This window comes from Pinus tabuliformis, chromosome X (assembly GCF_031772625.1).
Source record: "Pinus tabuliformis cultivar Carrire ecotype Pingquan chromosome X, CPIR1, whole genome shotgun sequence".
Classification (NCBI taxonomy): Eukaryota; Viridiplantae; Streptophyta; class Pinopsida; order Pinales; family Pinaceae; genus Pinus; species Pinus tabuliformis.
The window spans coordinates 848082188-848105990 of NC_142308.1; the positions used below are offsets into that span (position 1 = coordinate 848082188).

At 36.9% G+C, this 23803-nt stretch overlaps 1 pseudogene; it reads left to right on the top strand.

Annotated features, from left to right (window-relative positions):
- The first annotated feature begins 20468 nt into the window (after window positions 1-20468).
- LOC149142401 (protein RTF1 homolog pseudogene) lies at window positions 20469-22376 on the top strand (annotated as a pseudogene).
- The last annotated feature ends 1427 nt before the right edge of the window (window positions 22377-23803 follow it).

A 23803-nucleotide genomic window follows, 5' to 3' on the forward strand; every position in this document is an offset into this window, starting at 1 on the left:
ACTTGACCTTCCTTGTCTGAAAATATATGACGAAAAAGAGAAATCTAGGGAAACCTGTAAAATCATTTATGATAGCTACTTTGACAACGATGATGTTGTTGATTTATCCCAAGTAACTCAACAAAGCTCAGATAATGAGAGATATTCTAATGCAGAAATCATATCAGTCAATCCTCATTTCAAAGTAAAAGATCATTTGCATGATTTTACTATCCAAGACAATACCCCGATCTATGATTCATATCATGAGGAAACCTCCATGCCTGTTCACAATCATAACTTGTCTTCTGATTCACAAGACGGAATTCGAAATTGCTCGGATCCCATAATTCTGGCCAGTTCTTGTGAAAAACAAGATATTCAAAGTCAATCCCAATTGTGCTGTAACATTATTTGTACAGATAATCATTTCTTTCTTTCTCGCTTGCACTCATTTTGTACAAAATCGGATTGTGTTTTAAATTTTCAGACTTTTGATAGATTACTGTGGTATGTTGAGCACCTTATCAAAGAACATTCGAAAGATGTGCTACCATTTTGGAAAGCTAAACTGTGTCAAGGAAGTATAGAACTTTTTCAATTCCAAGATCAATCAATATCAGACTTCCTTAGAAAACTTATTTGGCATCCAAAACACTATCAACGAAGGAAAGTACCTTTCGAAACTTGTCAGAAATTCGCGCCAATTGATAAATCTCTTTCCAGAAATTTCCATCTATTCTTCATTGATTTATTTAGTGATTCATATATGGAAACTCTCCTTTTACAAGAAATTGCTAAAAGCTCAACTTCAACCCACAGTAGGTTACAGGCCATTAAAACTAAAAAATCATATTCGCAACCTGGCTTGTCATCTTTCCTATTACGAGATCATCAATCCATAACAGAAATTCATCCTGATTTTTATGATCCAATAGGTATCCAGTTGGAAAGAAGTTTTCATGAGAAAGAGATTTCAGACAGAATTCCAACTGAAGTTACACATTCTTATTCCACATCCAACATTAACAGTCCAAGAAAAATTTTGTTCTTAACACTGATGTTTGAAATTTACATACGTGTAGGAATAAAAATGAAAAGATGGCTCCACTGGAAATATCATTTCACCTAGTTAATTTTCTGTATATAGTTAGAATAGGAGTAGGAGTAATTTAGCTAGGTTATTAGGTTTACTTTTAATAGTTGGTAGGCAAAATAAGAGAAGAGATTATCCCTATTCTGTACATAACCCTAGGGAATGTCTACCTCTCATTTCGTTAAATATTTTTCTCCATAATAAAATTTGCTATGGTTAACAGCATTTGACATTTACTAAAGACACCTTTTCTCTATCAAAGATTTTGAACTTCTGCTTCTATGAACAACAAATCTTTTGGAAACTTGATCTTTATTATCAATAGAACTTTAACCCAGATATGATACTAGAATCTTTTGGAAACTTGATCTTTATTATCAATAGAACTTTAACCCAGATATGATACTAGTTTCAACTCCAAGAAATTTGAAGAAATCTATCTTAGTGAAGAAATTGTTTTATGTTAGTACAATGAAAGGTATCAATACTGAAATAAAGATTCTCTGTAGAAACAGCGATTTCCAAAAAACTCTATTATTGTCGTCCAGAACTTTCTTAAGGAAAGAAAATTTGACTTCCTCCCTGCTAAAGGAAATCGCAACATTCAGAGGAACAATCCGAAAAAAACACTATATCTCAAAGAATAAGAGGTCTCATCACGAGCCGGCTTATCATGATCACAGATATTATAACTTGCTGACTTTGCCAATACTGTCCACCAAAACAGGGCAATGACTCAAGATTGTTGCAATCAAAAGACAAGGGGTCTCATCACGAGCCAGCTTGTTCAGCAAAAGTGTAAATCAAGTGAATGACTGTGTCATAATTTGGCCACCAAACCAAGACATTGTTCTTTAGAGAATAAAAAGGAAAAAAGTGTCAAAATGGGTTTTTCTCTGAAAAGTTGTAAATAGCCTTAAGCAGGATAAAGGATCATTACTGGGTAATAGGTAACCCTGTCGAGGCTATGGACGCCTGCTGGCAGCAGAGGCTCTACCTGCGACAAAGGAGCATATTTAAAAGGCTGCTACACAGGGGAAACTTTATTTTATGTTTTACAAGACCAAGTAATGGCTGATGTAAATGCAAGGACAAGCTGAGGATACAAGTAATTAAAATAGAAAGAGGTTGAAACGAAATATCATTGACAGTTTGAAGTATAATATGCTTTATCTTTTTATAATAAAGTTTAAGTTCTTTGAGAAAAAATTTTTGATTCGGAAGTTTGAAAACGTCAATAGAAGATCAGAGATAACTGGTTCTCCCAAGTGAATTGCCAATTGTTGTGGCCAGCAACACCCCCCCTTGTTCATTTAAGTGTTGTCCAAAATACTAAATGAATGGGGACCCTTAGTTAAATTTTAGGAAAAAAGTAAGAGTTTCCTTTCTTCAAAATAAGGTTACCATCATAAGCTTAGAAAGGTCCTTTGAATATTTTTTAACCTAAGTCTATGATAAGGGAAATATCTTTAAAGCCGCGTTGCAAAAAGATAGGAAATGCCTCCATTTCTCTATAATATCGGTATGCGCAAGACTCTCGTGTTAAGCATAATATCGCATCGCAATAAAGTAATACTCATAAGGAAAAACTTCAAGATTTTCCGATCTGCGATAACGCCGATCGCAAGATCGCATATCGCAGAAATGAGCTGGCAAGATTCGGCAAACATTAAACTTCTGCGACCTGCGATGTTGCGATCGCTGCGATATTATGTTCGTGCGATCTGCGATGGTGCGATTTGCGATGGCACGATCTGCGATGTTATGTAAGCAAATCATAAATCACTTCATCACGAATCCTTCGGGCACGCTATTCAAAGAAAAGCCACTTACCATAATCTGACTCAAGATCATGCATTTTTAATGATAGTAAATGAATTAGTTGTTAGCTATTAAATGAAATAAGGACGCGTGCTTTTGTAAAGAATTACTTCACGTAAGGTGGCATATTTGATATATCTGTTGCATTTAAAACTCTCCCATCACCTTTCTTGATCAGTCATTTCCATTTCACTCGTAATCTGCAGGAACGAAGAGCTAAGACGATTCAAAGCCAAACGCAGGAAGAAATGGGAAAGAAAAATAAAGCTCAAGGCTCTGAGGCGAAGGAAAAGACGAAGGAGATGGCGCCTTTGTATACAGACACAGCCTGTAACAGAGACGCAGGGATATCGACATGGGAAAGCATGTACAGGCTGCTTGAAGAAGAAAATCCTAGAATAATGAAGGTTGATGCTGTCGCGGGCTCACAACGCTCTTCCGAGGCGTCCTTAGAGGAGCTAGCATGTTCATTTCTTCATCGGATAGCAGCAAGGCCCAAAATTCTACCATATACGAATATGATCAAGTGGATACTTGACAATGCAGAGATGAACAACAGACAATTCAAGGTTCAAGGACATGGACTCATCGGATCATTCGCTGCGCAAGATTTAAAGCTTATGTATCATCTTCGTGAACCGCAAGCGACTTACAATGCACAATTCGTTAAGAAATTTGCGGCAGAAAACCCAAGCCTAGCAGAGACCACCAAAGATTGGTCCAGAAAAGAGGAGCCGCTCAAAAAAGATAAAAACGGTATGTACAGCACTGGTTCCCTCACCTCTCCGTATTGTTTTGCTGCGGCCATGCTTTGTAGATTGTTTGGGATGCCGGATATCAATAAGTTTTCGTCTGAATGGCTACCACTAATAGATGCTGCCACAAATACCGATATTATGGATTGGGATAAGATATTTTCTGATAATCTATACACGGTTATTATCAATTACCGGTCTAAAAGATCCTTGTCTCAAAGGATCTATCCTCCTTTTTATCTGTCTGCTTATGTTATGGATTCTATTTGTTATGTGTCTAAATTTCCCACTATGGGGTGGAAATGGACTACCCAGGACCCATTACCTATCCATGTTTATCATAAGGTGTTATGGGATTCTCAGTTCGTCCCACACTCCTACCAGATTTGTCACGGGCTTATCTTACCCTTGTATAGAATGATGTATGAAGAGACTACCCCGGGGTACCTACCAAATAAGCTATGACTTGAAGTAGAATGGAAGCAGAAGGCACAGGAAAAGGGAAAAGTGATCCAAGCATTAAACAGGTTGAATTGGGAGTATTACCGGGCATACTTGGTCAAGTCGCATAGTCAATGGATGACTGTGAAATGCATCATAAACGCGGCCGAAAAAGTAGTGCCAGCTCTCATAGATTCTGTTTTCGCAGCCCAGCTCAGCGTAGAAGTCAGCCAGCCGACTCTCCTCAAGCCCATGATGAACACTTGCAGCTTTAAGGACCAAGTTCAGAAGTAGCCTTATTTTAGAATGTTGTTTTTTCTTTTAAATTAGGTTAGAAAAAGGACGGTCATTTGAAAACCGCATCCTAAATTTTGTAAAAACACTATTATTAGAATTAGGAAGTAGTATTTTAACCCTTCTCATTGCATTTGGAGAGGGGTCCAGAAATTTGTCAAAAACTTGTCCTCGGAACATGCACTTCTGCACCCTCAGAGGAGGTTTTGATGAATGGATGGATCGAGATTTATTAATGTTTGCATTTTAATGTCTGCTACTGATGTTTCACTTTTGTACTCTTAGTAGATGTTAGAACAAGTAGAGATAAATCGTTTTTGCTTGAAGTTTATGGGTAGGATTAGTCATAAATGATACTTTTATCTCTTGGCCATTTCTGCTTATATTCTTAAAGTGATATACAGTTTTTAGTTGTTTATATGTTACTGCATGAATGTATGAGTTACCATTTGGCACTTTTGTACGGTGGAGCCATTTATTTATGTCTGATATATGAATAACTTATTATGCGATATGCTATTCACAACTGTTTTGCCTAACTTTTTACGCAAAGTGGTTTATCTTAATTGATTTCTATTCTTATGATAGCTGAATGATCTTTATTACCAGTTATTGTTTGAAATCTCTTTAGATCGCATAATAGAAGAAATTCACCCCGGGTTAGCGTAGATTAGATGTGTTGTTTCTCATTAGATTACAATAGCATAGAGTTAGTTTAAAAGTTTGAATTAAATTAGCTTTAAGTACTCTTAGATCAGCATCATCCAACTCTACACAGACACACACCCTTAGGTTGGGAAACTGGTCTCATTATCCCCAGTCGGACCCGCTATACCAAACGGATAAGGAGCTGCCAACCAAGGTCCGGACCGGGTGGGTATCCCCCTTGTTGTCGACCCGATTTTCGGGGCTTCAACAGTTGGATAAATGGATCATCATTCCATCTTCCTCGCCATGTGGTTCACCTATTGTCTTGGTGCCAAAGAAGGACGGAATATGGCGCATGTGTGTGGACTTCCATGCATTGAACAAAATTACGGTAAAGAACCATTACCCACTACCTAGAATAGATTATTTACTTGATCAATTGAAAGATGCAAAGTATTTTACTAAGTTGGACTTATGGAGTGGCTACCATCAAATTAGAATAGTTGAAGGAGACATTTGGAAGACAACATTCAAAACAAAATAAAGTTTGTTTGAATGGCTAGTTATGCCTTTTGGTTTATGTGATGAATGATGTGTTGAGGCCATTTCCTTATGAGTTAGTTATAGCCTACTTAGATGACATCTTAATTTTTAGTAAATCTTGTGATGAACATGTCATGCATGTAAGAAAAGTACTTGATGTCTTCAAGAAAGAATGGCTAGTTATGCCTTTTGGTTTATGTGATGAATGATGTGTTGAGGCCATTTCCTTATGAGTTAGTTATAGCCTACTTAGATGACATCTTAATTTTTAGTAAATCTTGTGATGAACATGTCATGCATGTAAGAAAAGTACTTGATGTCTGCACCCTCAGAGGAGGTTTTGATGAATGGATGGATCGAGATTTATTAATGTTTGCATTTTAATGTCTGCTACTGATGTTTCACTTTTGTACTCTTAGTAGATGTTAGAACAAGTAGAGATAAATCGTTTTTGCTTGAAGTTTATGGGTAGGATTAGTCATAAATGATACTTTTATCTCTTGGCCATTTCTGCTTATATTCTTAAAGTGATATACAGTTTTTAGTTGTTTATATGTTACTGCATGAATGTATGAGTTACCATTTGGCACTTTTGTACGGTGGAGCCATTTATTTATGTCTGATATATGAATAACTTATTATGCGATATGCTATTCACAACTGTTTTGCCTAACTTTTTACGCAAAGTGGTTTATCTTAATTGATTTCTATTCTTATGATAGCTGAATGATCTTTATTACCAGTTATTGTTTGAAATCTCTTTAGATCGCATAATAGAAGAAATTCACCCCGGGTTAGCGTAGATTAGATGTGTTGTTTCTCATTAGATTACAATAGCATAGAGTTAGTTTAAAAGTTTGAATTAAATTAGCTTTAAGTACTCTTAGATCAGCATCATCCAACTCTACACAGACACACACCCTTAGGTTGGGAAACTGGTCTCATTATCCCCAGTCGGACCCGCTATACCAAACGGATAAGGAGCTGCCAACCAAGGTCCGGACCGGGTGGGTATCCCCCTTGTTGTCGACCCGATTTTCGGGGCTTCAACAGTTGGATAAAGGGATCATCATTCCATCTTCCTCGCCATGTGGTTCACCTATTGTCTTGGTGCCAAAGAAGGACGGAACATGGTGCATGTGTGTGGACTTCCATGCATTGAACAAAATTACGGTAAAGAACCATTACCCACTACCTAGAATAGATTATTTACTTGATCAATTGAAAGATGCAAAGTATTTTACTAAGTTGGACTTATGGAGTGGCTACCATCAAATTAGAATAGTTGAAGGAGACATTTGGAAGACAACATTCAAAACAAAATAAAGTTTGTTTGAATGGCTAGTTATGCCTTTTGGTTTATGTGATGAATGATGTGTTGAGGCCATTTCCTTATGAGTTAGTTATAGCCTACTTAGATGACATCTTAATTTTTAGTAAATCTTGTGATGAACATGTCATGCATGTAAGAAAAGTACTTGATGTCTGCACCCTCAGAGGAGGTTTTGATGAATGGATGGATCGAGATTTATTAATGTTTGCATTTTAATGTCTGCTACTGATGTTTCACTTTTGTACTCTTAGTAGATGTTAGAACTAGTAGAGATAAATCGTTTTTGCTTGAAGTTTATGGGTAGGATTAGTCATAAATGATACTTTTATCTCTTGGCCATTTCTGCTTATATTCTTAAAGTGATATACAGTTTTTAGTTGTTTATATGTTACTGCATGAATGTATGAGTTACCATTTGGCACTTTTGTACGGTGGAGCCATTTATTTATGTCTGATATATGAATAACTTATTATGCGATATGCTGTTCACAACTGTTTTGCCTAACTTTTTACGCAAAGTGGTTTATCTTAATTGATTTCTATTCTTATGATAGCTGAATGATCTTTATTACCAGTTATTGTTTGAAATCTCTTTAGATCGCATAATAGAAGAAATTCACCCCGGGTTAGCGTAGATTAGATGTGTTGTTTCTCATTAGATTACAATAGCATAGAGTTAGTTTAAAAGTTTGAATTAAATTAGCTTTAAGTACTCTTAGATCAGCATCATCCAACTCTACACAGACACACACCCTTAGGTTGGGAAACTGGTCTCATTATCCCCAGTCGGACCCGCTATACCAAACGGATAAGGAGCTGCCAACCAAGGTCCGGACCGGGTGGGTATCCCCCTTGTTGTCGACCCGATTTTCGGGGCTTCAACAGTTGGATAAAGGGATCATCATTCCATCTTCCTCACCATGTGGTTCACCTATTGTCTTGGTGCCAAAGAAGGACGGAACATGGCGCATGTGTGTGGACTTCCATGCATTGAACAAAATTACGGTAAAGAACCATTACCCACTACCTAGAATAGATTATTTACTTGATCAATTGAAAGATGCAAAGTATTTTACTAAGTTGGACTTATGGAGTGGCTACCATCAAATTAGAATAGTTGAAGGAGACATTTGGAAGACAACATTCAAAACAAAATAAAGTTTGTTTGAATGGCTAGTTATGCCTTTTGGTTTATGTGATGAATGATGTGTTGAGGCCATTTCCTTATGAGTTAGTTATAGCCTACTTAGATGACATCTTAATTTTTAGTAAATCTTGTGATGAACATGTCATGCATGTAAGAAAACAAAGTTATTATTAATTTTTTCCCTACTTTTATATAAATTAAATACCTGATACAAATCAAACCATTCTCATATTCAAATTGATACGTGGAAATTTTCAAGATGATAGGTTAAATTTTCTTCTTTTATATTCCTCATTTTACTTGTTAAACTTTATAAGTGTGGTTTATAATATATAACTAGATTTATATAATAAAAAACAAATTACTTAAATGATAAAATTTTTAAATTAATAGATTATTTTTTATTTTTATATTTAATTTAAATGTAATAATATTTTTATTTTTATAATTTTATATTAAATTTGTTTATGGGTTTTGGATAGACGGTGATTGGGTGCATTGTTAAAACACTCTTTGATGTGAAGTCATCTCTATAATTCCTCACTCTAGTGAGTTGATATATTGAATATGATGAAGATATAGTCTTGCCAAATTTACAAAAAAAAATTATTCTAAAATTATACTAAATTATACTATATATATATATATATATATATATATATATATATATAATATATATATATATATATATATATATAATACTAAGTTATGTCATTTACGATCTTTTAATTAAATTGATTATTTAAGAAAAAAATATCATATTAACATGAGTTATGTTTTTACGCCGTAAGGCGTTCCCCTTTGAAATGAATTGCCCCAGCCGTTGCCGTGTCCTATTGTTGACTGTGGATTTGTGGTGTTAGACGATTGAATGAATTGTGATCGTTGATCCAACACTGAACGGTTAATGAGGAAGCGGGACGGACGCACCGCCAGCGAGCCATTCGTTTCGCAGCTGACATGTGCTTGGCAACGACCAAGGTCTCCAGTTTTTTGCACTGCATCAGATTTTCCATTGCTCTGTTGGGCTTCTGCAATCCCATGTAGACTCGACAAAATCCGATAACTGTCATCAGATCCATTCGCGCTGCTTTGGGATAATTCATGCTTAAAAGCCCTTGAATGCAGTTTAGTGCCTGCCCCAAATTTCTCCTCAGTGCCTCTATTGAGCGGAAAATTTCTCAGAAAGGGCTTTATTGTGGAAGAAAATTTGGGGTGAGGTTGAGAGGGATGCTGAGAAGAGTCTTGGAGGCATCGAATATCCAATTGGGAAGGCAAGTTCCGGGCATTACAATTACAAAGTTCTTTCAAGTTTGTTTTTCCCATAGCAGCTCTCCCGCTGATCGCAGTTTCCCAGGACAGAGCCTCCATGGATGTGATTTGTAACAAAATGAACTACTCCATATACATTTCGCCCAGTTAATTCCCTATGTTCCCACTGCACCGCTCTGTCAATTAATTTTCTCAATATTTCTAACTTAGCATGTTTCTCCTTTAAGCTAATTCAATTGTCTCAGGCACACTCTTTATCTCTTTTTTGGGGCATTGCAAGTCCAAGCCAAAGTACTCCCACCCGCGACGCATTCGCATGCCATTCGCACCTTTCGTACCTCCGGTGGAGCTTGGCTTTCCCATGACTTGAACCCTGGTCGCTGGTGTCGTCTAATCATTCCATTATGAAGTTATGGCGTCGATGAGTAAGTCAATAACCAACACTTTAAGTTTTGGCATTTATATTTCATGAAGAACTGGGGTTTATTACAGTTCTTTACGGTGTCTGCAATTTTTCATTAAGCTAGGGTTTCGTTGTGTTTATTACTTCCGGGGCTTCCATGTGCGAGGAGGACCTCTTCCATCTCTCCAAGGTTTGGACATCTACTATAGGAACTCTTTTAAGTTCTCATTCGGGTATGCAGGTAAAGTAACCCATTCTAGATGGGATTTTGAGCGTCTTTCTCTGTTTGTTTTGCTTTTTTGGATACTTACCTTATTTGGGTTATTATGTTGCAGGATGAGGACAACAAAAGGCAACGACCAAGGTCTCCAGTTTTTTGCTCTGCATCAGATTTTCCATTGCTCTGTTGGGCTTCTGCAATCCCATGTAGACTCGACAAAATCCGATAACTGTCATCAGATCCATTCGCGCTGCTTTGGGATAATTCATGCTTAAAAGCCTTTGAATGCAGTTTAGTGCCTGCCCCATATTTCTCCTCAGTGCCTCTATTGAGCGGAAAATTTCTCAGAAAGGGCTTTATTGTGGAAGAAAATTTGGGGTGAGGTTGAGAGGGATGCTGAGAAGAGTCTTGGAGGCATCGAATATCCAATTGGGAAGGCAAGTTCCGGTCATTACAATTACAAAGTTCTTTCAAGTTTGTTTTTCCCATAGCAGCTCTCCCGCTGATCGCAGTTTCCCAGGACAGAGCCTCCATGGATGTGATTTGTAACAAAACGAACTACTCCATATACATTTCGCCCAGTTAATTCTCTATGTTCCCACTGCACCGCTCTGTCAATTAATTTTCTCAATATTTCTAACTTAGCATGTTTCTCCTTTAAGCTAATTCAATTGTCTCAGGCACACTCTTTATCTCTTTTTTGGGGCAGTGCAAGTCCAAGCCAAAGTATGCCCTCAGTTGGAAGAAATTGAAAAATACGTTACGTCTGGTGCTGCAAAACGAATTTCGAAACTAAACGAAGTTCATTCTTTCTGTGTTTGCCCCCCAGTTTCAGCAACTGGGCTCAATTCTTTTTCATCAAACCCCACGGTGAAGCAACAAAAGCGGTTACAGTGCCAGATGACACCGCGATTTTCATTTGGCAAAGGAGAGTACCATTTGAATTGGGTGTAGCAGGTGGCCGATTTGTCGTTGGAATCTCTTCTTACAATCCCAAATTTGTGGGAAAACAAAACCCAACCGCCCAAACTTGGCGCGAGTCACACAGAAATTTAATATCTGGAAGAGTTTGTTGGAGGCGTGTGTGGGCAGAGAAAACTAATTTCCCACACATGCAGCTTTGCCGAATAGTTTAGGCATTTGCACAGATTTCCCTGAATATATATTTTCTTAGCATGAGAAATACCATCACAAGAAACTTTATGATTTTCACATCAACTTCAATTTCATCTTAGGGAACTGTATAATTACTAAATTTTCCATCCAAGCATGTAGAAAGCTTCTCATGGAGTTATTTGAATGCAGGAGAAAAAATCTTTTTTTGTATCACTGGCAGAGAAGAAATAGTTTACTAAATTTATTAATTGACAATTTAATTTGAGATTTATATTTCATATTTGCACATCACATATCTTATACAGTTATATAGAGCTATATAAATCTTCCGCACTCTGCTTTTGGATCCTGTAAAGGTCTTCCAAAGGCAATAATAATAGTTCAATTCATTCATACATCATTATCTTCCTTTAGCATATCTTCTCTCTTTATAAGTAGCCGCTCCCAAACTTTAGTATATAAATTGGAAAAGAAGAGCATAAATAATGAAGTCTATGAAATGAGCGCTGATTCAAGAGCACATATTTTGAACCTGAGAATTAATTATGAATAAATGAAACGTCTCTACATTGATAAGGATGATTGATTGCCAATGCAAATATATATTACCTTTCTTTGGGATATCAAGTCCTGCTTTAGCACTATTTTGAACAGATGGCAGAGTGCAAGGAAACCATCTGATGCTTCCCCAAGTTGGACTTTTGCACCAACATTTGTGTATGCATTTCAACTTCTAGGGCTATTGTTGACCTTAGTGATATATCACACAGGGTTGACCTGAACTCAAAATTGTCCCGTTTAAGAAGCTGGCGTCCAAAAGTTTAATTTGTACTTTTGACTGTCATTTTACTTGAATGTGAAAAGAAGTTCTGTAAGATGTGGAGATCCTTCAGCAAAAGAAACAAACAATTCTTTTGAATCTGTTAGCATGAAGTCAATGAGAGTTCCATAGTAACTAAAAAGCTGACGCAATTGCTCCAATGTAAGCAACGGACTGATATTGCTAACTTGCAGTGTTATCGACAGAAGATCACGTTTAATTGTTTCCTTCGATAAAGTACTATTGTCACCCTGTACCTTTAAACCTGATCATGAAACAATGTCATTGCCTTATTATGAAGTGAGTGTTTGAAAGTATACAAAGGCTTTGAGTGTTGCAGTGTGAGATTTCAACAAATGGATTGAAAGATGTTGAAAAAGAGATATATCGAACAGGATGATAGAATAGAATTTCAAGAACTAAATCATCTTCGTATGGATTGAAGTTGCAAAAACAAACTCATTTTTGTTCATAAATCAGAGAAAACTAATTTCCCACACATGCAGCTTTGCCGAATAGTTTAGGCATTTGCACTTGCACAGATTTCCCCGATAATATATTTCCTTAGCATGAGAAATACCATCACAAAAAACTTTATGATTTTCACATCAACTTCAATTTCATCTTAGGGAACTGTATAATTACTAAATTTTCCAGCCAAGCATGTAGAAAGCTTCTCATGGAGCTATTCGAATGCAGGAAAAAAAATCTTTTTTCTATCACTGGCAGGGAGGAAATAGTTTACGAAATTTATTAATTGACAATTTAATTTGAGATTTATATTTCATATTTGCGCATCACATATCTTATACAGTTATATAGAGCTATGTAAATCTTCTGCACTCTGCTTTTGGATCCTGTAAAGGTCTTCCAAAGGCAATAATAATAGTTCAATTCATTCATACATCATTATCTTCCTTTAGCATATCTTCTCTCTTTATAAGCGGCCGCTTCTAAACTTTAGGATATAAATTGGAAAAGACGAGCATAAATAATGAAGTCTATGAAATGAGGGCTGATTCAAGAGCACATATTTTGAACCTGAGAATTAATTATGAATGAATGAAACGTCTCTACATTGAGAAGGATGATTGATTGCCAATGCAAATATATATTACCTTTCTTTGGGATATCAAGTCCTGCTTTAGCACTATTGTGAACAGATGGCAGTGTGCAAGGAAACCATCTGATGCTTCCCAAAGTTGGACTTTTGCACCAACATTTGTGTATGCATTTCAACTTCCAGGGCTATTGTTGACCTTAGTGATATATCACACAGGGTTGACCTGAACTCAAAACTGTCCCGTTTAAGAAGCTGGCGTCCAAAAGTTTAATTTGTACTTTTGACTGTTATTTTACTTGAATGTGAAAAGAAGTTCTATAAGATGTGGAGATCCTTCAGCAAAAGAAACAAGTAGCATGCCAAATTCTTTGCATACCGATCTGAATGAATTTTCAAATACTATTTCATCCAATTTTTATTGTCAAAAGAACATGATACAACTTCATCATATTGAGATGTCCAAATCTGTCATAGACATTATTGATTGCATTCGAACGGATTATGAAATGGTTTATGAGTTAGATAATGAGCTAAAAATAATAGTAGATACATTTCCAAACCTCAAAAAGTTTTGTATTCTACATGTTAATCAGGTAGATCTAATGAGTTTGATCAAGGACAGGGTTTCCCAAATAGTTCCTTGAAATATGATACAACTTTGAGAGGACTAGGCACTATGCATATATTATAGAAGACAACTTTTGATGTTTGTTTCTATGGTGTTCAGATAGCATATCTGTATTTGATAGAGTTGGTTCAAAGCATAGAGTTTTTGGAAGGTTCTATAAAACTGCCATATTCTTTGCTTAAATATACCTACCATAAATCTGAAAATGGGTTCGCTGAAGGGCATCCTATGTTATCATCGCTTGAAAGAATACTTAAAGCATATTTCTTGCCTCGGAGTGATCACGAGGTCTTGGTTGTGTCCAGAAAAAGTGCATTTTTTCCTCTACGCAAGAAAATATCTATAACAGGTTTTAAGCTTCATGACCTTGATTGGGATCAGGGAGAAAATTTGGACAAGTTTAATCAGACAATTTTGGACACATTGTAGCTACCTGATAGTATCACACAAGTAAGTGAAATATTCCTATACTTGAAAGTATGATATGAAGTACTTTAAAGTTGAGAGTGATCAGTATTCGGTTTAACCCATGCTGGGCACATGCACAAAGCATAGCTCATTATCAGAGTGGTTACAGATTATCCGAGTGGATACAGATTTCTTCAACTTCAACAAAATGTTCGTCTTGAGCAGATGGCAGCCGAATAATCAGAGACATTCACGGCTTAGCATTTACTATCTCAATTTTTGCCTTGTAGAATGTCTTTTCCGGCCTTAAATTGTTTGCAAAAAAAGGAGGGATTGAATTATCCTCTTGTATAGCTTCTTCAACCCGTTTGTTTTCATTTGAACATTCAGATGTGCTTACTGTTCCCATGTTCTCTTCTAGAGAATGCACTTGAAAATATATGTGACTAGTAGGATGTTCATGCCCAGTCCTATCATTAAGATCTTTAATCTTCCAACGATCCTCCTTAACTGATATTGCTGATTTCTTGTTCATTGCACAGATCCCTATGCAACATGTTATGTGGGATCCCATCTTTCAGCTTGTCAAGTATTGCCAAATTCTGCGTGTGAACTGATTCTATGTATGGTTCCTTGACCTCCTCAAATGCCTGAGTTCTCTCTTCTTCCATTGAACTTACAGAACTATTGACGGACCTATTCATGAGGCTGGCCTCTTAAGTGGGTCACCTTTTTCTTCAGAAATAGTTTCTCCTTCACAATTGGAATCGTAAATCCCTATAGCTATTCACAATGGACAGTGCAGACCATTGTCACTATGAAGCTCTGACAAGCTGTATGGTTCATACAGCTGGGTAGTACTTCAAGTAGAAACATTTAAATTGTTAATACTTGCAAAAAAAATTATTCAACAGGATTCCAGAAAATTGGAATCTAATAAAGTAACAACACTGAACCATAGAAGAGTTAATTGGTTTGTGGAAAACCTTGTTTTCTTGGACTGGATCATTGTGCAATTACTTTTCTTTAGATGTTTTGTTTATATCTATATTACAAGGAACACATTGAATGTCTTATTTCATTTCTGCTATCCTTACTAATATCCTTTCTGTGCTTTTTCTTGATCAATTTGATGAAATATTCCATTATCCTTTGGTCAAAGTCCTCACCTGCATATTAGTGTACATCCCAGTAAGTTCAAAGCTCGAAAGCCAACCAAAAAGGTCAATGATAACCACCGTGCACGTATTCAAATTCGTAATGTAAAACTGCCAGACAGAGTTCAGACAAATTACCTCCAAGATGGGTATCACCGTTTGTAGCCAAAATCTCAAAAACTCCGTTGTCAATAGTCAGAACGCTGACATCAAACGTGCCACCGCCAAGATCAAAAACAACAATATTTTTCTCTCCACCCTTCTTGTCCAAGCCATAAGCTATTGCTAAGGAAAAATATTTACAAAGCTAATAGTGAAACTGTACTTGCAGAGTGATAGTTCTACGTGATACAGAATCAAAGTTCTACATCATAAAAATTATGAAAGGCAAACCAAACTGCAAAAGACCTGAGACCCAGTACTCTGAAAACCAACCAGATCGATACAACCTGAGACCAAGTACTCTGAATACCAACCAGATCGATACAACCTTTTGTATGAGCTGAATATCCATGTATAAGCAATGAAATAATAAAGCAAGAACTGTCAGACAAGGCTGCAATTTTTCTTATAAAAATATCTCCCACTGCAACGAGTTCATAACAGAAATTTAATGGCACTCCCCTGCAATAATAAATTGAGAGGTATGTGGTAAAAACGATACCCCTCATGATTTTTAATTTTTCATTATTAAACATATACAATACAATTAAATCCGGTACAACCTGCCCCATACAATGAAACTCTCTTCAACTAAAATTGATGTGTTGTCCATCAAATTTCTACAATCTACAGACAAGTGAACCTTTCACAAAATTCTGCAGTTGCATTCACAAGTACACCCTCTAGTTATCCACAGAAATTTCCTAGCTCCTGAGCTCTGGGTAGTTACTGTGCCATACAAAATGTGGATGTTTAGAGGTGGTGATATACAAGTGCGAGACTTTATTGTACCGCAGTGCCATATTGGAAAAGATGAAAAAAATGTGGAGACTTTATTGTACCATTGGATTGGCATTAGGTGTCACTTCATTGTCATTGATTATTTGTCGCGTTTCATTGACTACAATTTCTCGTTGCACCCTGCTACTTCCATCAGCTTATGCGGTTTCTAAATCCCTGTCAGAGTCCATCCGTCTTGGATGCAGGGAAATGGTAATCACTTTTGTGAAGAAAAATGAGGGTTCCTAATATTGTTATCCATATGACTAATATAATATGAGAAATTTGTAAAATGTTTTTGATTAATTATGGTTAAATATATTGTTAGTATATTTTTGAAGTAGAGGAAAGAGAAGGTTCGAAGTGAAATGGATTGATTATGTTGTTTAGATATTTTTTTTTAATGGAAAATGGGTGCGTTAATTTTCATGCCATATCTTGTGAAATATTTTAGCAATTCTATAACTTCTAATTAGAATCTTAAAATGCTATGCTTGCAATAATTCTCTAAAGACAAATAAATAAGGAAGAAGATACAAAAATTACGAGGGTGAAGAGAAGATGATAGAGAAAAAAAATAGACATTGTTTAATGAACAAACGAAGATGAAGAGGGCATGCAAGGGGGTGTCGGGCACGATGGATAGGTGGAGTAATTTGTAGAATGGAACATGGGCCAATAAGAAAATCATACATGGTAGTTTGTATGATAGAACATAAATCAAACATCAAATGTCATGTCTTGACACATTTGAGAGGTTATAGAGTGATGGTAAAACTTATCAACCGCAAATGTTGTTTAGAATGGTTTCAATAGTTGTGCATAAGTAATATAAAAAGAGAATTTTCCAAAGTTTATTTGATTTCGAGGATAGAGAGAGTTGCCCCTATGTATCATAAAATTTTCATGGGTAACAATAGAGTTTCGATAGACATTGGAAACTGATGCACGGTCATCAACCCTAGGCAATCCATTATTGATTTGACCCAAGGAGGTCATGAGATTTCCAAAGAGAGAAATCTCCCTCAGTTATAATTTGTATAGATTAGGGTTTTAGTGTGATTGCATGTATCTTGATTCTACAAAGAATCTAGGTTGTTAGGTTGTTTCGGTGAGCTTGCATTATGGCCAAGCGGGCCTTTGTAAAAATGGCAAGTGTCTGAGTTCAGGTGTTAGTAGTTTTAGGATAAATGTTCGAACAATTTGGCTCTGTTAAGATATTTTATGGCATGTATGAAGTTTACATGTTAGGATATTTTATGACCTGTTTAAAGTTTACATGTGTAGTAGCAGAAAAGGTTTTGGAGAGAAAAGCTCGGGAGAGACAGCTTGAGAAGAGAGGTTTCCTATGTTCTCTGTACATACACTATGTTTAGAGAAATACAATGTGTTTTTGTGAATATGTGTTTGTACATGTGTGGTGTATACCATGATTCCTGATGGAGCACATATTAATGCTCGGTCTAGAGAAGCTTGAATTTCCTTAGCATACTTGTACAGTGAGTATACGACAGTAATAGTCAATTGTTGATGTAGCACAGACCTGTCAATTTGCACCATATCAAGTTATAGGGCGAGTTTGAGTTCTTGAGGAGAGAACCAGAGTAGGGACCCCCGAGTTCGGGGTTGGCTTAGATGGAGCGAAGTTGATTGAAATCAAGAGTGTGTGACACCGATTCGATTTGTGTTTAGAGCCTGGCGTCGAAGCCATGCAATTGTGTTCCCTAGACCATGAACAAAGTGGGGGCATGAATAACAGTTTACCCATTTTATGCTGGAAGGAAATTAGTCGTTGATTCAAATATTTGATCAAGTATCATGAGAAAAAGAAGAGAAAGATCGAGTTGGTCAGCTACGGAGCTTACTGCTTTAATGCAACTTATTTCCTATCACGGAGGCATAGTTGAATCCCTTGTAACAATCAATCTCCATAATTCTTTCAAGGCCTTTTTACAGGTTATATAAGATTGTTTTTTGCTCCCAAGATGTCAACTGAAGGTTTGAAGTCAGCGTAACAAGGAAGGACTCCCAAAAAAATTACGATTTGGGCCAAGATTGTAAATTAGCCTCTGCAGTCTGCGAGACCCCTGCACCAGGGAGGGTTGGATCTTGGTGGGGTTGTTCAGCCGATAAGCATGATGGAATTCCTAGTAGGGTGTGGAGGCTGGGAAAATAGAAACCTTGGGCTGGCTGCATCAAGTGGCATTAGAGCTCATAGTTTCGAGCTCATGGTTGTAGGATCCTACCATCTGCATTGCGTGAAATGTTATCCGACTGCAGCAACGCTCTTTGGGATTGAGAAAGGTAAATGAAGTATTGTGTTATAGAATGTTTGTAGCTACCAAGTAAATAATTGATCCAAGTGCGATAAAACAATGATGATGGGAAATCACTATCCAAAACTTTGTGAGAAATCTAGAGAAGTGTTGAGAGGTAAAATTTGTGAATGCACTGGGGACTTGATTTTTTAGAGAATCTAGATGACTTCGGTAACCTTGCAATTTTAATATTGAATTGATTTCCAGAAAGTGTGGGCAATTTTTTTTGTCTTTCGTTAAAAATTTAAAATGAATGGATAAAATCGATATTGGAAATTTTGTTGAACCATGGGCAATATTATTATGTTTAACATTGGTAACAAGTCATGTTATAACTCCAACGTTTAGATTGTGGTAATTCCAACAGAAATTGGAATTACAACTCCAAAACCATGGTTGACATTCTAGTGGAAAAGCGTTGTGGAATGGAAATGTTATGTTGAGAGAAACTTAATGGAGATTCTCTAAATTAAGCATAATAATTATGCCCAAACCGAAGTCAATCATGAATTGCACTAATGTTTAAGTGTAGGGTATTAAATTGGTGGACCGATTTGTTTGGTAATATGCCCACTATACAATATATTCAAATAATGAATTATGCCTAGCGCCCAGTTAGAGTAATACATTAGCACACTCATGGTTATGTCGGATTCTTCATTACTTATGTGCATAGTTATCCATTGTGGATGAATAATTGTAGTATGCAAGTGCATAAAAAAAGTGGAATGAACATGTCTAGGTTGATATTGTGAACCTAGAGCATTTATTGTAACAAATGTGACCTTGAAAATTAAACGATATGGTAGTAATCTACTGACGAACTTCAGATTTAGTAAGATGGTAGAGAATTATGAAAATGTGATAGTATTTCAGTGATCATTGCTTGACCCTTGCAATATTATGCAACCATGGTTTGAGTTGTAATGACAGACCTCTATGATGTTATTTTGATTAATACAATTTCTGATCTTCTAGGCATTTTATAGTTCTTGATCTTGCCGCAACCCTGATCAGGGAGTTGGGCCCACCCTCCTGACCAAGCATTGTTGGATTAGTTGTGTGCGTAGGTTTATTTATGTTGTGTTATTTCCTTGTTGTGCAATGATTTTAGTGTGTTGTTGTGAGTCTTAACTTGTTGTTAATATGATTGTTGTTATAGTTATTACTTGTTGTTACACATTGTTATGTTATGATTGAATGTTCAATATTGGGTAGGGAAACTGTGGCCTGCATATAACTTGCATGATAGTCTTGAAATAACCAGTCAAGCCCCAGGTTGACAATTAATGTGGAATTGGGTGAATTGTATGATTCATATGTGAACGCCAACATTTTGGCCCCATTGTCGAGGAGACTCGAGCTCTGAACCTCCGCCTCATGCGCAAAAAAAAGACCATCACGATGATGAAGCAGAAGAAATCCTCCCTCATAACGCTGGCGAGAAAAATGATATCGGCATCTTTCCATCGAAAATGTTGTAACTTCTCAGGTAGGAGCGGGAGCGGCCGAGGCCTTGAAATGTGAAGTTAGAAGTCTTGAATTCCTGCAGCCATGGCAGAACAGGTATTCCAGCTCTATTCCTTCAAGGCTTTTTATGTATTTTGGATTTTTTATGGTTTCCGCGGAAGAACAAGCGAGTTTCTGGAGTGGAGAAGATTTTGGTTTATTGAGCTCTTTCAGATTCATGTCGTTTTATGGTAGCTGTTGTTTTTCTTACATTTGTTTGGCCCACAATATCCAGTTTTTATTAAGGAAACCCTTCTTTTTCATCCTGTCTCTCTTCCTATGAAAAACGTGGGATTGGGGCTTAAGCTATTTGCAGCGGTTTTGTTTTGTATGACTCTAGCGCTGATCAAGGACCATGTATTACAAAACGTAATGTCGGTGATGTACATTTATTAAGCTCCATGGTGTGGTTTGCCTCTCACAATTTTAATCTGTTTGATGGACAGTAGGTTTTAGGTTTTGAAGATCTATTGAGGAGTGGTATTTGCAGTCTCTGCTCTAGCCAGGGAATGAAGGACTATTCAATCGGCATGGGTGTTTAGAGGGGAAAAAGTTATGGCTGAATTGGAGCATTTGCTGCTAGAAGCAGTTGGTCGAACATCTACCAATGATGGAAAGCAAAACTGAAATCCTTCGAAAGGGAGACTGGAAGATTCTGATTCAGATGATGGCAGTGACTCGAAATACATTGATGACGATGATTCAGATGATGTTGGGACAACAAATAGGAAGGCTTCTGGGTCAAGAATGCCCTTGAAAAAGAGATTTGATTTTGGTGACAAGGATGATGATGACAGGGGTCGCCGTGATGATTCCAATAGCGAATTATCCATAGGAAGTGATTTATACAAAGATGATGAAGATAGGGAGCAGCTTGGGAAAATGTTTGAACTGGACCGGGAGTTGATTTTGGCAGAACGAGCAGAAGCAAGGGATAATTATTTAATGCGTAAAAGGGCTCGCCAAAACGAGATTAGAAATCAACAACGGAAAGAAACAAGGCCTCCATCTTCACGGATGCGCTCTTCTGTGAAATCGACAAGGTCTGTAAAAGAAAATGCTTTGAGTGAATTGGTAGCAAGGCGGCAGAAAGCACAGGATTCTGACATTCAGCGTAAGCGGAGAGATAATACTGGTTCATCTAAGGGGCGGGATTCGTCACCTAGTAGAAGAAAATCTCATGCGAGTCCGAGCCTTAGTTTGTCATCCTCTAGTGAAGGAGAAGGAAGTGGAAGCAGTGGCGAAGAATCAGATAGTGATGGTGATGGTCCCGGCTCTGCTGACACTCCCAGCTTTGAAGATATTAGAAGCATAACAATAAGGAGATCAAAACTTGCCAAGTGGTTTATGGAACCATTCTTTGAGAATATCATTGTGGGCTGCTTTGTAAGAATTGGGATAGGAATGTCCAGGTCAGGACAGAGTACTTACCATCTTTGCATGGTAAAAAATGTTAATGCGACAGACCCTGATAAACAATACAAGTTTGAGAACCGCACCACATACAAGTATTTGAATTGTTTCTGGGGTAGCGAGAGCAGTGCAACAAGATGGCAGATGGCCAAGGTGTCTGATTCACCTCCACTTGAGAAAGAGATTTTAGATTGGGAACAGGAAGTAGAACACAGTGGTGGTCGGATGATTAGTCAAGCAGAAGTTGAGGAAAAAATAAATGTGCTAAAAAAGATAAATCAATTTGTGTATTCTGCAGAAACTGTAAAACAAATGTTGCAAGAAAAGAAGTTGGCTTCCAAAAGGCCATCGAATGTGGCTGCTGAAAAGGACAGGGTTAGAAGAGAGATGGAGCTAGCAGAGAGCAGGCATGATTATTTAGAAGTTGAGAGAATTAAAGTGAGATTGAAGGAACTAGAAGTCCTTTTTCTTCAGAGCAAAAGCAAGGATGCAAAAGCCTTGATGCTAGAAGAAATGAATAAGAAAAACAAGGCTAGAAATTTCAAGAACGCTTTTGAGATCAAGCCTCTAAACCTTAATCTTAAAGCAGGTGAAGCAGGGTATGATCCTTTCACTCGGCGTTGGACTCAATCTCAAAATTATTATGATACAAAGGCGAAGGTTGCTGAAGACAACACTGATGCGAACAAAGAGGCAGATGCAGCCAAAGTAGAGGAAGCCATAGCAATAGAAACTACTGAGGATGATGGAAAGCTTGTCGACACTGATGCTCCTGTATCAGAAGATGCAAAGGTGTATTCTTTGCATGATTTTGAACTTCCAATTTCACTTGCTGGACTGCAGAAGTATGGGGGTGCTCAAGGGGCCCCTTTAGCTTTTATGGCTAGAAAGCAAAAGATTGAGTCAACTTGTGGAGTGCAAGTTCCTAGCAATGATGGAAGGAGGCATAGTCTGACATTAACTGTGAATGATTACAAGCGTAGAAGAGGCCTGCTGTGAAAATAAATAATGATATTTTCTCTGCTTGTTGGTTTCCCCATTTAATTTTTATATGAAAGATTCGGAAATTTCCTTTTGGGATTGCCAAAAACATATGCAGAAAATCCTTAAAGTGAACATTTTTATAAATTGTTTCAAATTCTATATGTAGTGTGCCATTATAGGCACTTTAAAACACAACTGCAATAACCTAGTCAACCAAGGATTGTCTTTTAACAGTAGCAACATCATGGATTGTTGGCAGGCATGAAATCAACAATGTGTTAGAAATATAGGCTGTATTTTCTTGACATCTAAAGTTCAAGGGTGTTTTTTTGTCTCAACCATTCTGCTAAAAAATGGTATATAATGTTCCAAAAGGATTCCTTTCCTCTAAGTAACACTATTCCACTGCAAGTTATCATGCAGTTGGTGAAACATGGCATTTTATGTTGTTTGAGATTGATGTTGAGTGATGCCTTTTTCTAAATTATTGTTGAAATATGTAATGTTTTTCAGATTCATGTAATAAATGCTATGTTTTATTAATTTCTGTTGTTGTAGTATAGTTTGCTTAAATGCTTTTAGAGTTGTGGTTGTTTTGTTGTGCTTAGTTGTTTATTCTTGCTTTCGATTGATTGCAATTCTATCTAATAAGCAACTATCTTTTACATGGTAAAAAAGTTTGGCTGAATCGAGGAAAACATTTGAAAATCTGGAAGAACTTTGGTACAGCCAAATAATTCGGTTCAGTTGGGATTCGTATAGTCAATCTGTTGTTTGTCCAAAACTGAACCAAACCAAATCCAATTTTAACCCAAAAAAATCATCTTCCCAAGAAACCCTAAAGAATTCTTAAGAAAATGCATTTTAACTTTCAAGCCACCAATGAATATGTTATTTGCCCATTTCTTCTCCCTGTCCTGCCAATGCCTGTCACTACTCCCTCGTTTAGGAGCTAGCCATGGGAGATTTCAGGAGACTATGCTGCTGCTGATGCCTAGAGAGGTTTGTCTATTCTGTTCATGTGTGAAGTCTCGAGGAGACTACATTTGTAGTTGGGACACTGTTGCACCTTAAAGGCCTGCTTAGACCTTCATAAACAAAGTTACACTCAAATGAAGCATGCCAACCGAGCCAACATACTAAATAAGTAGCTTCCACTAGGTATTTAGTCATATATTCTCTGTTTGCTATGTGCTTATTTAATTTTTATTTTTCAACTTGAAAGGGTGTACCTAATATCTGTGCATATCCTTCTTACTTCCAGAACACCTAGAACAGGTTACATGACCTGCATTATCAAAAGTAGAATCACAACACACGCAAACAAATACATACGCCCACCAAGCACAAGAAAATAGTGTGATGGCTATCAACTTTTTAAAATCAAACTTGTAATAATCTCAATAATAAATCTAATGTTCTTTAGAGAAGACCTGCTACTCTAGTTTTTGCTGGGTTTCGTACAGTTTATAGTGTATGATAAGGAAATACAT